Consider the following 14,086-nt stretch of genomic DNA (forward strand, 5'->3'; position numbering starts at 1 on the left):
ATCATATTAACAATTCTGTCAACTGTGAATTTTTAGTGTGATGATCAAAAATGCAATCTGAATAACAAATATCAAATACAAATGGTAGAAGAGAAACAAAAGAAACCCAGTAAGTTCAGTGGGGGACTGGAACAACCAAGCATAGTGATAATAGAAGAGTACTAGAAACTTGTCACATTGCTGCATGATTTTTTCCTCTAAGCTACACAATTTCTTTATAAAAAATTCAGGTAATGCCTCTTTATCATCTTATTTGTAACACATTGCTTCAGTTCTCATTTTAAAAGAATGAGAAAAATTTACTAATCAATGTATTTCTAATTGTGACCAATTTAATCAGCTAAAGTAAACATTTAACTTGGGTTTTCAGGAAACTTGTCTATTTTTAAACTGTGCCAGATGCTGTACCAATGTAAGTTATTTGGGAAGAATAATAATATTTGCATAGCACTTTAGAATTTATAAAATGCTTTTACCTAAATTCTCATTTTATCTTCACAATAATCCCATGAAGTAGTCAGTGAGGTGGTCAGAACCTCTATTTTTCAGTGGATAATATGTAATTGATTTATCGTCACATACTCTCTTTCTCTGTCAACTTGACTCTTTGACCCATTATTTTTCCTAAAAGATACAGACTTTTCTGAAGATGAGCATTCATCGTATTGGGACAGTTTCCCCCTTAGGTTATGTCTCAGTGGGCAGTAACATTGATATATACACTGCTCCTGAAATATAATATATATTAGAAAAGAAACCTCTGTAAGCGAGTTCTCTAGAAAGAGTTGATTAGCACAAGAACAGGAAATATGCCAATTGTGTGGATTTGCAAGAAGTGGAATATGTTTCTATGCAGGAAATTTTCTAAATCAACACCTTCTAATTAGCTACCAGGTATTATGGTTCATTGAATTTAGAAATTGAAGTGGAAGAAACACTCAGTATCTTTGATCCTTTTCCAAATGTTTCTTAGGTTATTTTTTAAACGTATTTTAAAAATTAAAGTGAATTTTGCAGTAAGAAAACTATCAGTGATTTAAATAAGAATAAAAGTGATATTGCTGTGGCTGAATGTCATTTTTTTCCATGAAGTCAGAATGCTGACCACAATACTTTCCACTCTAGAAAAATAAAGCCAAATAAGATTAACTGGTTGTGTTGTATAGACATTAATGCGGGTGGAAATGAATGGTTTGGAATTACATTTGGTTTTGGTAAGCCATATTGCTGATCTTAAATCTCAGGAGTTGACTAAATTTGGTTTTCTTCACCTCCAATTCCATTAAGAATCAGAAAATGTAGAAATACATGTTTGTACAATCACACACATCCCTGAATTTAAATTAATTATAAAAGAAAGGCAATATTTTATAAACCTGAAACATGAGAATTACAAGTTTTAAATGATTCTAGCTTTCTACAAAACTGCTTTCATAGAACTATGAAAAAGAATTCAAATACAAATGGTTTACAATCATTTTTCAAATGTAAATAGTATTATTATTATAGAATAACATTAATTTGTGAATATTTCATGGAATATTAAAGAAGTATGAGAAAGTTGAATATATAGAAGTATAAAAAATAAAGTAATCAATAAGCTCACTACATAGTAATTTCTTATAACATTTTGTTATAATCCTTCCAAAATTTCTATAATTTATTCATTTTGCAATTGTGTCATCAGAGCTTTAATATTTGCCATGCAGTGCAGGGTGGTAAGAAATAGAAACTAAAGAAGCAGAAGGATGGGCAGAAGAAGTAGAAGCATTTAATGCCAAGACAAGTTTCATGTTACAAATCAAGTAAGAGTTTAAAAGCAGTTGAGGGTATGGTACCATTTGCTTCTATTCCAGATGTATTCAGGTAAGAAACAAGAAGCTTTATCCTGTGACTGTGAAATGTCTGAGTTTATATAAAACTTACATTAAAAAAGCACACAATCTCCTAACATTTTAAAGAGATAGGGAATGGAAGTATACTATTTTATTACTAAGTACTTTTAAATTTACAAACCACATGTCTAGTAAATTGTTACTTTCTTAGTCAATTATTTTCTATCGAAGTACCTAAGCTTAGAGTTTATCAACTTATGCAGGTGAAAGCACATATTTTATGAAAACTGGCAATAGTCTCCAACTATTATTATAGACCTTATGATCAACTTCTAAGCAAGTCTTTAAATAGAGGGTTTTCTTATCAGAAGTTTATTTTTCTCTATAATAGTCCTCTAGCTCTTTCTTTAAAATTAGTTCATTATGTTATGTGAGTTACACACGGCATCATCTTGTTTGGCAACTACAAATTCCTAGAATGCCCCAGAGAGGAATTGGCCTTCCTTGTTAGTGTTGTATTTGTCTTCATCCACTCTTTTAGTCACATTGGCAAGTAAACTAACTCTTCCCACTGAATGAGGATGCAAGACTTATTTGAGTTGAAATAGTTACCTAGCATTTCTCTTCACTTCCACAAAGTGCATTATTTTGTGGATACTAGAGGAGAGCAATAGCAGTGTGGTCATGTGGTATCCATCCTTGGTTTCATAACAAGGTAGATCATTAACTGATACAGAGTAAGAGGTCAAATATTGATCCTTTAGGATTACAGGTTACAACAAAGGATGGATGGACTACCAAAAAAGAAAGAGCCTCAGGGAGCAGCAGGATATGGTGGCTTGTTTTGTAATCAGAGGCAATTTACGATGCAGGAAGTCAAAGGACTCTGTTAGTCACTGGCGAAAAATATTTTCAAAGCTTGCCATAAAGCCATTTGGACTTGGTTTATAGCCTGGAATTGTAGAAGGAGATACCCTGAGCTATTCACTAATATGTATTCACCTTGACTCTAATATGTAGCAAAATTAATATTATTACAAATGAAAAGAGTATGAAGAGAAAGGAAAAATCACCATTCTCTTATAAGGAAGGCATCTTTTGCCACTAAGACTTTTCAAAACAACTGTTTACTTACTGATCTGAGAAGATGATAGACCAATTAAAGGATATTCTCAGTCTTAAATTCTACACATTATAATTCAGTTTATCTTTTTCACACATTAAAAATAATGTTAGCTCTATTTTCACAAAAACAGTCCCCCATTCCTTGAATAAAATGCACACTTCCTTCTGGGTTTTTTTTTTTTATTTTTGGAGATGGACTCTCGCTCTGTCACCAGGCTGGAGTGCAGTGGCATGATCTTGGCTCACTGCAACGTCCACCTCCTGGGTTCAAGCGATTCTCCTGCCTCAGCCTCCCAAGTAGCTGGGATCACAGGTGCACATCACCATGCCCAGCTAATTTTTGTATTTTTAGTAGAGACGAGGTTTCACTATGTTGGCCAGGATGGTCTCAATCTCTTGACTTCGTGAACTGCCCACCTCAGCCTCCTGAAGTGCTGGGATTACAGGCAAGAGCCACTACTCCCAGCCCCTACTTTTTAAGATTAATTCTCATTTTCTCTTTTAAGATTAAAATGAGTTCCTCATCAGCAACAGAACAAGGCCTGATGGAGAATGAGTGCGTTCCATTAACAGAAGTGGGCTTCAGAAGGTGGATGATAAGAAACTTCTGTGAGTTAAAAGAACATGTTCTAACCCAACGCAAAGAAACTAAGAACTTTGAAAAAAGGTTTGATGAAATCCTAATGAGAATAGATAATTTAGAGAGGAATGTAAGTGAACTAATGGAACTGAAGAATACAATACGAGAACGCTGCAAAGTATGCACAGGTTTTAACAGTCAAAGTGATCAAGAAAAAGAAAGGATATCAGAAGTTGAAGACCAACTTAATGAAATGAAACGAGAAGACAAGATTAGAGAAGAAAGAGTAAAAAGGAATGAGCTAAGTCTCCAAGAAATATGGGACTATATGAAAAGACCTAATTTATGTTTGATAGGTGTACCTGAATGTTATGAAGAGAATGAATCCAAGCTGGAAAATATTCTTCAGGATATTATTCAGGAAAACTTTCCTAACTGAGTAAGGCAGAACAATATTCAACTCCAGGTAATACAGAGAACACCACAAAGATATTCCTCAAGTAGAGCAACTCCAAGACTCATAATTGTTAGATTCACCAGGTCTGAAATAAAGGAGAAAATTCTAAGGGCAGCTAGAGAGAAGGGTCAGGTTACCCATAAAGGGAAGCCTATCAGACTCACAGCAGATCTCTCAGCAGAAACCCTACAAATTAGAAGAGAGTGGGGGTCAATATTCAATATCCTCAAAGAAAAGAATTTTCAACCCAGAGTCTCATATCCAGTCAAACTGAGCTTCATAAATGAAGTAAAAATAAAATTTTTCATGAACAAGCAAGCACTCAGAGACTTCACCATCACCAGGCCAGCTTTACAAGAGCTTCTGAAAGAAGCGCTATACATAGAATGGAACAACCAGTAAAAGGTAAAGAGTATCTCCATAATGAAGAATCTATATCAACTAATGGGCAAAATAGCCAGCTAGCATTAAATGACAATATTAAACTCACAAATATCAATATTAATCCTAAATTTAAATGGATTAAATGCCCCAATCAAAGACACAGAAAGGAAAATTGAATAAAAAGTCAAAACCCATTGGTACACTGTATCCAGATCCATCTCATAAGCAAGGACACACAAAGACTCAAAACAAAGCTTTGGTGGAAGACTTACCAATCAAATGGAGAGCAAAAAAAAAAAGGAGTTATAACTTTCGTCTCTGAGAAAATAGACTTTAATAGTAACAAAGACTAAAAGAAACAAAGAAGGACATTATATAATGGTAAAAGGATAAATACAACAATAGGAGTCAATGATCATAAATATATATGCACCCAATATATCTAGGAATACCCAGATACATAAGAGAAGTTCTCAATGACTTATAATGAGACTTGGACTCCCGCACAATAATAGTGGGAGACTTTGACACCACATTGTTAATATTCGACGGATCAACAAGATAGAAAATTAACAGGGACTTGATTTAATCTCAGACCTGCAACAAGTAAATTCAGTGAATATCTATAGAATTCTTCACCCCAGGTCCACAGAACATACATTTTTCCTAGTGCCACATTACACCTATTTTGAAAGTGACCATATAATTGGAAGTAAATCATTCTTTAGCATTTGCATAGCATTTCACAGACTTCAATGAAATATTGGTTGGCTGTTTGTTTATTATTTTCTTCCCTTATTCCTTCCTGTCTCCGCTGATAAGTACAATTATCGGCATAAAACAGGTTTTTAATACCTATTTTTAGATTGCATTCCAGCCTGGGCAATAGAGCAAGATTCCTGTTCTCTCTTCCCTTTTCTCTTTCTCTTAAAAAAAAAAAAGGAAAAAAGTCCACTCTCCTCTGAAATTGGTGCCATTATTACAAAGCATATTACAGAGAGATGTTAGAACATGACTTTTGGAATCAGTGTGAATCTAAATTGGAAAAATAAAGTAACAGTTAACTGCTAAATGTGAGAACAAATTCAGAAATCAGGAAAGTTTGTACTCAATAGCAATATGTAAAAACCTTTTGATGAGTATTTTGTTTGAAAGAAGGGCAGAACAATAATATTATTATGAGTCAAGCCCATTAGTCATCCTGATTATTATGTGAGAAATCATTTTAAGTTTCAAAATATTCATCAAATGCAGTTTGGTGTATTACATTGATTAATATCTAAAATCAGAAATATCATATGCAATGTGATAACTTTTAATAGTCAGTCTAAAAAAATAAGATTAATTATTCATCTGTACATTTTCTCCAATACCCCTTACATGCTTCAAGGCTTTGTTTCATTAATTAGGGTTTTCCTTTGTGTCTTTAACCTTTATGTCTTCGCAGGCTCCATTTACTCTATCTATAAGCATGTCAGGTTTCCTTTCCTGTAAACAAGTGTTTCTCCAACTCTCTTGAGGTACTGGCTTAATGTCTCTTCGTGTTTTTACGACCATACCTACAGTTAGAATGCGTGGCTGTCATTGCCTGCTCTTTCTTGTGGCTGATGAATACTTTCTGGCTTCAGGACCTGTAAGTACACTGGATTTTCTCTCAGTCACTGATGCCCCTTAGGCATTGGATTCAATTCTGTTCTTTGTTTTCACCCTTGTTAACTGGTCATGGCATTTTATTCTTTTGACCAAACTGTGCTTCCCATCTCTGTCTCCCTTGGGTTTCGTATTCCTGTGTCTTTGAGTTCTCCTCTGATTGGTTGCCTTCCTTTTTACTGTCTTCTCTGCTTTTCCTTGTAAACCTGTAAGAAGTTGCTATCTTAACTCTCTTTTGTTTATTTGCTTTGTCTTATCTTTCTGATTGACCATGGCCATAGGAGCTTTACCTTTTGTTCTACGAAAATGACTCCAAATTCACGTCTTTATTTATTTATTTATAATTTATTGATTAAACAGTCTGGGGACTCCATGTTTGGGTCCCTTCCACGAACACTCTTGAAGTCATCTTTCTCTTTCCTGGATTTCCCCTCTGGGGTCCCCTTCCACACTCTCTTGTGGAAGCCTGTCTTCCCCTCCTAAACTCCATCTCTCTCTATTCCTTTCCACTCAGTGTGGAAGCTGCTTTCCTCTCCTGGATTCCATCTTTTTGGATTCTCTCACTCAGTGGGAGAGTTAGCTGTTTCTTTCTCTCTCCTCCTGTTTTTCTCTCTCTCCTATTTCTCTCTCTCTCCTTCTGTTTTTCTCTCTCTCTCTAAATAAATCACTTTTGAGTCCGGCATTTACTGTGCACTGTGCCATGTTCCATGATCCATTGCCCACTCTCTCATTTTTGAGAGGGCAGGAGGCCAAGAATCTGGAGAAACAACCTCTCACGGGAGCTGAGGGCACCCTGAACCCCAATATTGTACTTTGAAGAACCAGCCAGGAGAGGGGTACATCAGCATAGGGGTACAGCCAAAGAAGATTTCAAATTGTGAGTAAAACTGGCCCCATTCTGTCCCGACTCATTGAGAACACCTGAAGTGGCCGAAGCCAGGCAGGGCAGTGGGGAACCTGAGCAGCGGCGCCTCAGAGGCATGACCCACCCCCTCTTAAGCGATGCGGACCAGCCAGAATTAAAAGCGCAGTTTTTTTACCTTCAAGCTCTCTCTCTGCTTTCCATCTCCTTCTCTATCCTTTAGATATTATCTCTAGGACCAAAACCTGAGGGAGCCTGTGGGGCAGAGCAGGCGAGCACGGCCCCAGGGCCTTTTGCTCCTTGCTGCAGTGAACAGCCCAGCCCCAAGGGCGAAACCGAGTGCGAGTGCGCAGCCGTGGGCTGGAGGAAACAGCGGGGAGGGGCGAGGTACAACCGGAGCCTGCGAGGGACCAGGGAGCGCGGCCTGGCGTATGGCTCTGGCAGGCCTTTCCCGCACTCCGCAGTCCCAGGCGGCAGGGTAAAAAGACTCCTCAGGACATTTGCCTTGCCCTCCATGGGTCCCTGTGTGGCCAGTACCTCGGGAAGTGACCCAGGCGTGCAAGTGGTTTTGGCGGGGTCAACATGGTGACTGAAAGCCGTGGAAGCAGAGGAACTCAGGGTGGCCCAGCAGCCTCAACCACGGCTTTTAAACTGACGCGGTAAGTGGCTTTTTTCTTCTGCTGCTGGGTGGCTCTGAGGGAAAGGAAGCGGCCAAAACAGCTGCTGGCGGTCAGCCCCGCCTGGCTTTTAGGCAGGCCACACCACCTCAGGGTGCAGCATTTTTGCTCAAAATATGGCTTAAGAAAGGTTTCTGCCTTCGCTTAATGCAGGTGACCTGTTTGCACAGTTGGTTAAGTGTAGCACCTGCAACTGCAAGGCTGCTGGTTCAAATCCCTGGTGGAGCCAGTCTTGAATTGGTGAGACCTTTTGGGGAAATTCAAAAGCTGAAGGCTATGGGACTTTGTGTTTGGTGTATAATTTATCTTGCTTAGGATTGGCTCTCTCTCTGGCAGAACTTTTCCATCTGGAAGATTATAGTTAAACCAGTTCCAGGGCCAAATAGTCAATGGCAGCTCTCACAATCTTAAGAGCATTTTTCTACAATGGAAAATGGGTTGGGGGAGAGCAGGCCCTGGTCCTGAGGGCATTATTCCAGCGTCGGCCACGCCCGGCTTGCCTTCTTTGAGTTGTGTGCTCTAATAGCCCCTCCCTAGAAGTTCACCCTTCTGGGGCAGTCTTATAATCTGGCTTCTATAAATTGGACTTCTCCTCGGAAATATTGATACCTATATCCTGAGCCTCACTGGTCTCCTTGGGAGTCCTTGGTACGTGACTACCCAACCCAATAGCTCCTCTCGTTCCATGACTCTGTGGTAGTCACCGGAGGTCATGCAGGCAGTGAGTGGTCCTATGACGCTGGTAGGTCCTGATTGGAATCCAGTACATGGGAGCCCCTCTGATAAGATGGGTCATGTATCTTGGGCACACGAAATTTCGGGGTGCTGACTGAGAGACGTTTCATTTCAGTACCCATTTTACCTGGGGGACACCTCAGGTCGAAGTGGCTGTAATTTCTTTAAGCGAGGGTGCGGGCATCCCGTATGTTCAATTTCAGATGGGTGCTTCTATTCCCAAGCTCAAGTCTCCATTAAAATGTATACCGGATAATAGGGACCAATTTAGCCCACAGTCTTTAAAGAAGTGGCTTATTTTTCTCTGCCAAACAGTGTGGCCAAATTACCCTCTGCCGAATGGAAAATCTAACCCCCAAAGGGAAGGGAAGAAAACCCAACAGTTTTCCTTGAGTGATTGCAGGAGGCTTAAGGAAATACACCCCCTCATCCCCCCCACCCCTGTCACCAGACTCCGTAGAGGGTCAGTTAATAAAAAGGACAAGTTTATTACTTATTCAGCAGCAGATATCAGGTGTAAACTCCAGAAGCTGAATTTAGGATCCGAGCAGAGCCTAGAATCATTACTGAACCAGGCAACCTCGGTGTTTTCTGATAGAGACCAGGAGGAACAGGCTGAAAGAAATACCAGAGATCAGCCTTAGTCATGGCTTTCAGGCAAACAGACCCTAGGGGCTCAAATGAGGGAAAGGCTTTGGTTAGCTGCTAGTCTGGCAGAACTTGTTACCAGTGCAGTCTGAGGGACATTTTGTATGAAATTGTCCCCAGAGGAATGGATCACCATCTCATCCATGCCCACTGTGCCAAGGGAATCACTGGAAAGCACACTGTCCCAGGGATGAAGGTTCTCAGGGCCTGAGCTATCTGACCGGGTGACCCAATGGCAGGACTGAGGGTTCCTGGAGCAAGTACCAGCACCAGCCGTCACCCTCACAGAGCCCTGGATAAAGGTGACCATTGAGGTCCGGAAAGTCAGTCTTCTCCTGGACACTGCATGGCCTTCCCAATATTTCCCTCCTGCCCTGGAGACTTGGTGCTTGTTAATTGTCTCCCCTCAGGCTCTCCCTCTCTAGGCCCATCCTGGAAAGGATCGTTTTCGGTTATTCTGTCCACTGCAACGGAAGTTAACGTAGTGGGAGTAGACTCATGGATTCATCACACTCTGCTGAAGCCTTGGATGCCCCCTGAGGAAAGTCACAGACCCTCCACTCCACAGCCTGAAGTTCCAGGAGACAACCCTTCATGTCCCTGTTAGCCATTAGAAAATCTACATCTGCTTTTCCAATAAGATCCTCAGGGAATTTATGTCTAATTTATATCCTGGCATTAATAGGACTATAACCGTCAACTTTGCTGTCTCTTGAACTACGAGTATCCTTTTCATAGTGGGAAGGGAAACTGCCTGGTTTTAGGAAAAGTGCTGCTATTTTGTAAACGAAATCATAAAGTCACAAAAAATCCTGCTGCTCGAACCCTGGATGTCCTTGGCTCGTGAGCTTTATTGTGGACCTCTAGATCAACCTGCATCCCTGAAAGACTCCCCTCTGGATGAAATCTCAACTGCAGGGTCCCTTCTATACCCCATTTCAGCAGGAAGTTGTTAAAGAGGACCGACGCCCGTGTTCCAACAGAAGTTGGGCTTTCATGTTCAGAGGGAGGGAATGAGGGAAAGTGTTCTCTTTCCAGGGTCCACAAGAGGGTGTAGTTTTAAGAGGAAGAATTCCAGCACTTTGGGAGGCCGAGGCGGGTGGATCACGAGGTCAAGAGATTGAGACCATCCTGATTAACATAGTGAAACCCCGTCTCTACTAAAAATACAAAAAATTAGCTGGGCATGGTGGTGCGTGCCTGTAATCCCAGCTTCTCAGGAGGCTGAGGCAGGAGAATTGCCTGAACCCAGGAGGCGGAGGTTGCGGTGAGCCGAGATTGCGCCATTGGACTCCAGCCTGGGTAACAAGAGCGAAACTCCGTCTCAAAAAATAAAAAATAAAAAAAAGAGGAAGAATTTCCCAGCACCATGCTCTACTCTCATCTCTCTCCATCCAGGAGATTTAACAGTTTATGTTTTAATTTCGCGGACAGGGAAGAAGTAAGAGTCAATCACTCCAGCAGAAGTTCTAAGGAACTCCTTTCATTGGCCAGGGGTCTTGGAGAAGGTGAGGATTCCTCCCAGGTCAAAAATCCCCTATCTTCCACACCCCTTTGGACTCCATGTTTGGGTCCCTTCCATGAGCACTCTCATGAAAACCATCTTTCTCTTTCCTGGATTTCCCCTCTGGGGTCCCCTTCTACACTCTCTTGTGGAAGCCTGTCTTCCCCTCCTAAACTCCATCTCTCTCTCTATTCCTTTCCACTCAGTGACGAAGCTGCTTTCCTCTCCTGGATTCCATCTTTCTGGATTCTCTCACTCAGCAGGAGAGTTAGCTGTTTCTTTCTCTCTCATCCTGTTTCTCACTCTTCTCTCTCTCTCTCTCTCTCTCAATAAATCACTTTCTACGAACAAAAAGAATCTGGCTGTGTTACCCACGCTGGAGTGCAGTGGCACCATCTCTGCTCACTGAAACTTCTCCCTACCAGGTTGAAGTGATTCTCATGCTTCAGCCACCAGAGTAGCTGGAACTACAGGTACATGTCAATATGCCCAGCTAATTTTTGTATTTTTAGTAGACACAGGGTTTTGCCATGTTGGTCAGGCTGATCTCTAACTTTTAGCCTCAGGTAATTTGCCTGCTTGGCATCCCAAAGCGCTGGGATTATAGGTGTGAGCCATGGCACTCAGCCAAAATTCATGTCTTCTACTCTGAGCTAGAAAGACAGACACACAAACACACACACACAACACACTTCCAGCTTCATGTCAAACATTTTATTTTTCAGCTCTTCAGATTGGACTACTGTTGCCATGGATTTCTAATACTTTTGTGTTAGTGGCTCCACTGTCTTGCCAATAGCTGAAGCTAAAAATGTAGGAGCCATTCCCTATTCTTTAGGCCACTAAATGCAGCCAATGCTAAATCCTGACAAGTTTATCTGCATTTCATCTTCTACTTTTTCATCTCTGTTGCTAATTCACTGATGCAAACCATCACTGCTTCTTTCTCTAGCCTAAATATTCTATCAACCATTTGATCTGTCTTGAGGTTACTTCCTTGACCTTTCTCAATTCATCCTAAATATCCTGACAGATCAAGATCTTTTAAATGTGACTTGAGCTCACATTTAAAATCCCAGCTACTTGGGTGGCTGAGGCAAGAGAATCACTTGAACACAGGAGGCAAGGTTGCAGTGAGCCAAGATCATGCCACTGCACTCCAGCCTGGCAACAGAGTGAAACTCCTTTTAAAAAAAAAGTGACTGGAATTATTTTGTTTCCCTGCTTAGAATTTTTCAGCTTTCCTTCACTTCTTATTGAATTCTTTAAAACTTTTTTACTTTATATCATATTTATGTGTGCTTGGTGATATGGAATACATTCTGAGAAATAAATTGCTTGGCGATTTTGACATTTTGCTGGCATCATACAGTGTACTTGCACAAACCTAGATGGTATACCGAACACCCAGGATATATGGTACAGCCTATTGCTCCTAGGCTACATAGCTCTATAGCATGTTACTGTAGTGAATGCTATGGGTAATTATAACACAGTGGTATTCGTGTATCCAAACATAGAAAAGGTACATAAAAATACGGTATTATAATCTTATGGGATCAACATCATACATGCATCCAGAGTTGACAGAAGTATCCTCACATGGCCTATGACTGTATTTACCTCTTTCAACACTATATAGAATTGACTTACTTATGAGACTCCTTTGGCAAATATCAGTTTCTATCTTTAATTTTTCCTGTTACAAGTTCCTTAAGACCAAAGATCATGATTCTCAGAGTTTTGATCCCTGACTGTACCTAGTATCATGACTTACACAAAGCAGAAATTTAATACATGGAATATATGAATGAAGAATCCTTTGTGCAGAGACTAGAAAGTTGGGTGTAAGCAATAGAGCACATAAATATGTTAACAGCCTTATTTAATATCATAACATTTTAACAAATAAAAAACTGTTTTCTGATTTATTCATTATACTCATTGTATACCTGATACCTAAAAGTAAATTCAATTTTTAATAATAAAAACCAATTTAAAAGGAGATATCTTTAGTATTATCAAATTATAAAAATTAAAAATAGATAAGCTTAGATATTGTTAGAAATCCCCCAAAATAATTTTTTAATACACTGTTGTTGGGAAAACATTTTAAACCTTTTAACAATATATTTGAAAAGTCTTTAAAATAGAATACTCTTTGACTCAAAAATCCTCTTCTATGAGTGTGTTCTATAAAAATAATAGGAATCATGCTCAAAAATTCAGCTTTCAGGGTGTTTATTACAGCAGTGTCAGTAATATAACATTGGAAAAGGTAAATGAGAGGCATAAAGATTGAAAGGAAAGAGATAAGCCTGTCATTATTTACTGGTGATTTGCTCAACTATGTAGATAACCTGAGAGATCAACAGGTAAGCTATTACTGCTAATGAGAAAACTGACCAAGTTTGCTGAATAGAAGCCCAACTAACAGAAATTAATAGTTTTCTTCTATGACAATGACTAGCTAGAAAATATAGTAAATAATATATCATTTGCAGTAGCAACCTAACATACTACAACATAATAAATAAATCTTTATGGGAGAATGATTTGAAGAAATATAAATATATTATGACTGACTTTTAGGTAATTAAACATACCAAAATTATAGCATAGGCACAATACTGACCACAGTAGACCAAAAATAAAATCGTGTTAGTCTGTTTTCACACTGCTATAAAGAACTTCCTGACACTGAATAATTTATAAACAAAGAGGTTTAATTGACTCACAATTCTGCAGGGCTGGGGCGGTCTCAGGGAAAGTTACAATCATGATGGAAAAGGAAGCAAACTCATTCTTCAAATGGTGACTGGAGAGAGAAGTGCAGAGTGAAATGGGGAAAAGCCCCTTATAAAACCATCAGACCTCATGAGAACTCAGTCACTACCATGAGAACAGCATGGGGGATCCAACCTCATGACATAATCACCTCCCACAAGGTCCTGCCCCCAATACATGGAGATTATAATATAGATTACAATTCAAGTTGAGATTTTGGGTGGGAACCATATCATTCTGCCCCTGGTCCCTCCCAAATTCCATGCCCTCACATTTCAAGACACAATCGTGTCTTTCTAAGAGTCCCCCCAAAGTCTTAACTCATTCCAGCATTATCTCAAAAGTCCAAGTCTAAAGTGTCATCTGAGACAAGGCAAGACCCTTCCACTTATGCGCCTGTAAAATCAAAAGCAAGTTAGTTACTTTCTAGGTACAATGGAGGTACAGGCATTGGGTAAATACACCTGTTCCAAATAGGAGAAATTGGCCAAAACAAAGGGGCTACAGTTACCATACAAGATCAAAATCCAGCAGGGTAGTCATGAGATCTTAAAGTTCCAAAGTGATCTCCTTCGGCTCTATTGTTCACATCCAACTCACACTGATGGCAAGAGGTAGACTCCCACAGCATTGGGAAGCTCTGAACGTGTGGTTTTGCGGGGCACAGCCCCACTCCCAGCTGTTTTCATGGGCTGGCATTGAGTGTCTGTAGCTTTTCCCGGTACATGGTGCAAGCTGCTGGTGAATCTACTATTCTGGGGTCTGGAGGACAGTGGCCGTCTTCTCACAGCTCCACTAGGCAGTGTGCCAGTGAGGACTTTCTGTGGGGGCTATGACCCCAA

General features: G+C 39.9%; 2 long non-coding RNA genes across 3 annotated transcripts in view; one reads left to right on the forward strand and one right to left on the reverse strand.

Moving 5' to 3' along the window:
* LOC118148894 (uncharacterized) overlaps positions 1–13,274 on the reverse strand; it is a 164,959-nt gene extending 151,685 nt beyond the window's left edge. The window contains exon 1 of one of the 2 annotated variants that reach the window (XR_013528568.1): positions 13,196–13,274. This is a non-coding gene — a long non-coding RNA (uncharacterized LOC118148894). Of the gene's footprint in view, positions 1–7,071; positions 7,237–13,195 lie in introns of those variants that run through there. The other variant, XR_008477466.2, reaches the window with a different exon arrangement.
* LOC108588829 (uncharacterized) overlaps positions 7,289–14,086 on the forward strand; it is a 147,495-nt gene continuing 140,697 nt past the window's right edge. Inside the window, exon 1 of the long non-coding RNA XR_004735951.3 lies at positions 7,289–7,552. This is a non-coding gene — a long non-coding RNA (uncharacterized LOC108588829). The remainder of the gene's footprint in view (positions 7,553–14,086) is intronic.

This window comes from Callithrix jacchus, chromosome 17 (genome assembly GCF_049354715.1).
Source record: "Callithrix jacchus isolate 240 chromosome 17, calJac240_pri, whole genome shotgun sequence".
Lineage (NCBI taxonomy): Eukaryota > Metazoa > Chordata > Mammalia > Primates > Cebidae > Callithrix > Callithrix jacchus.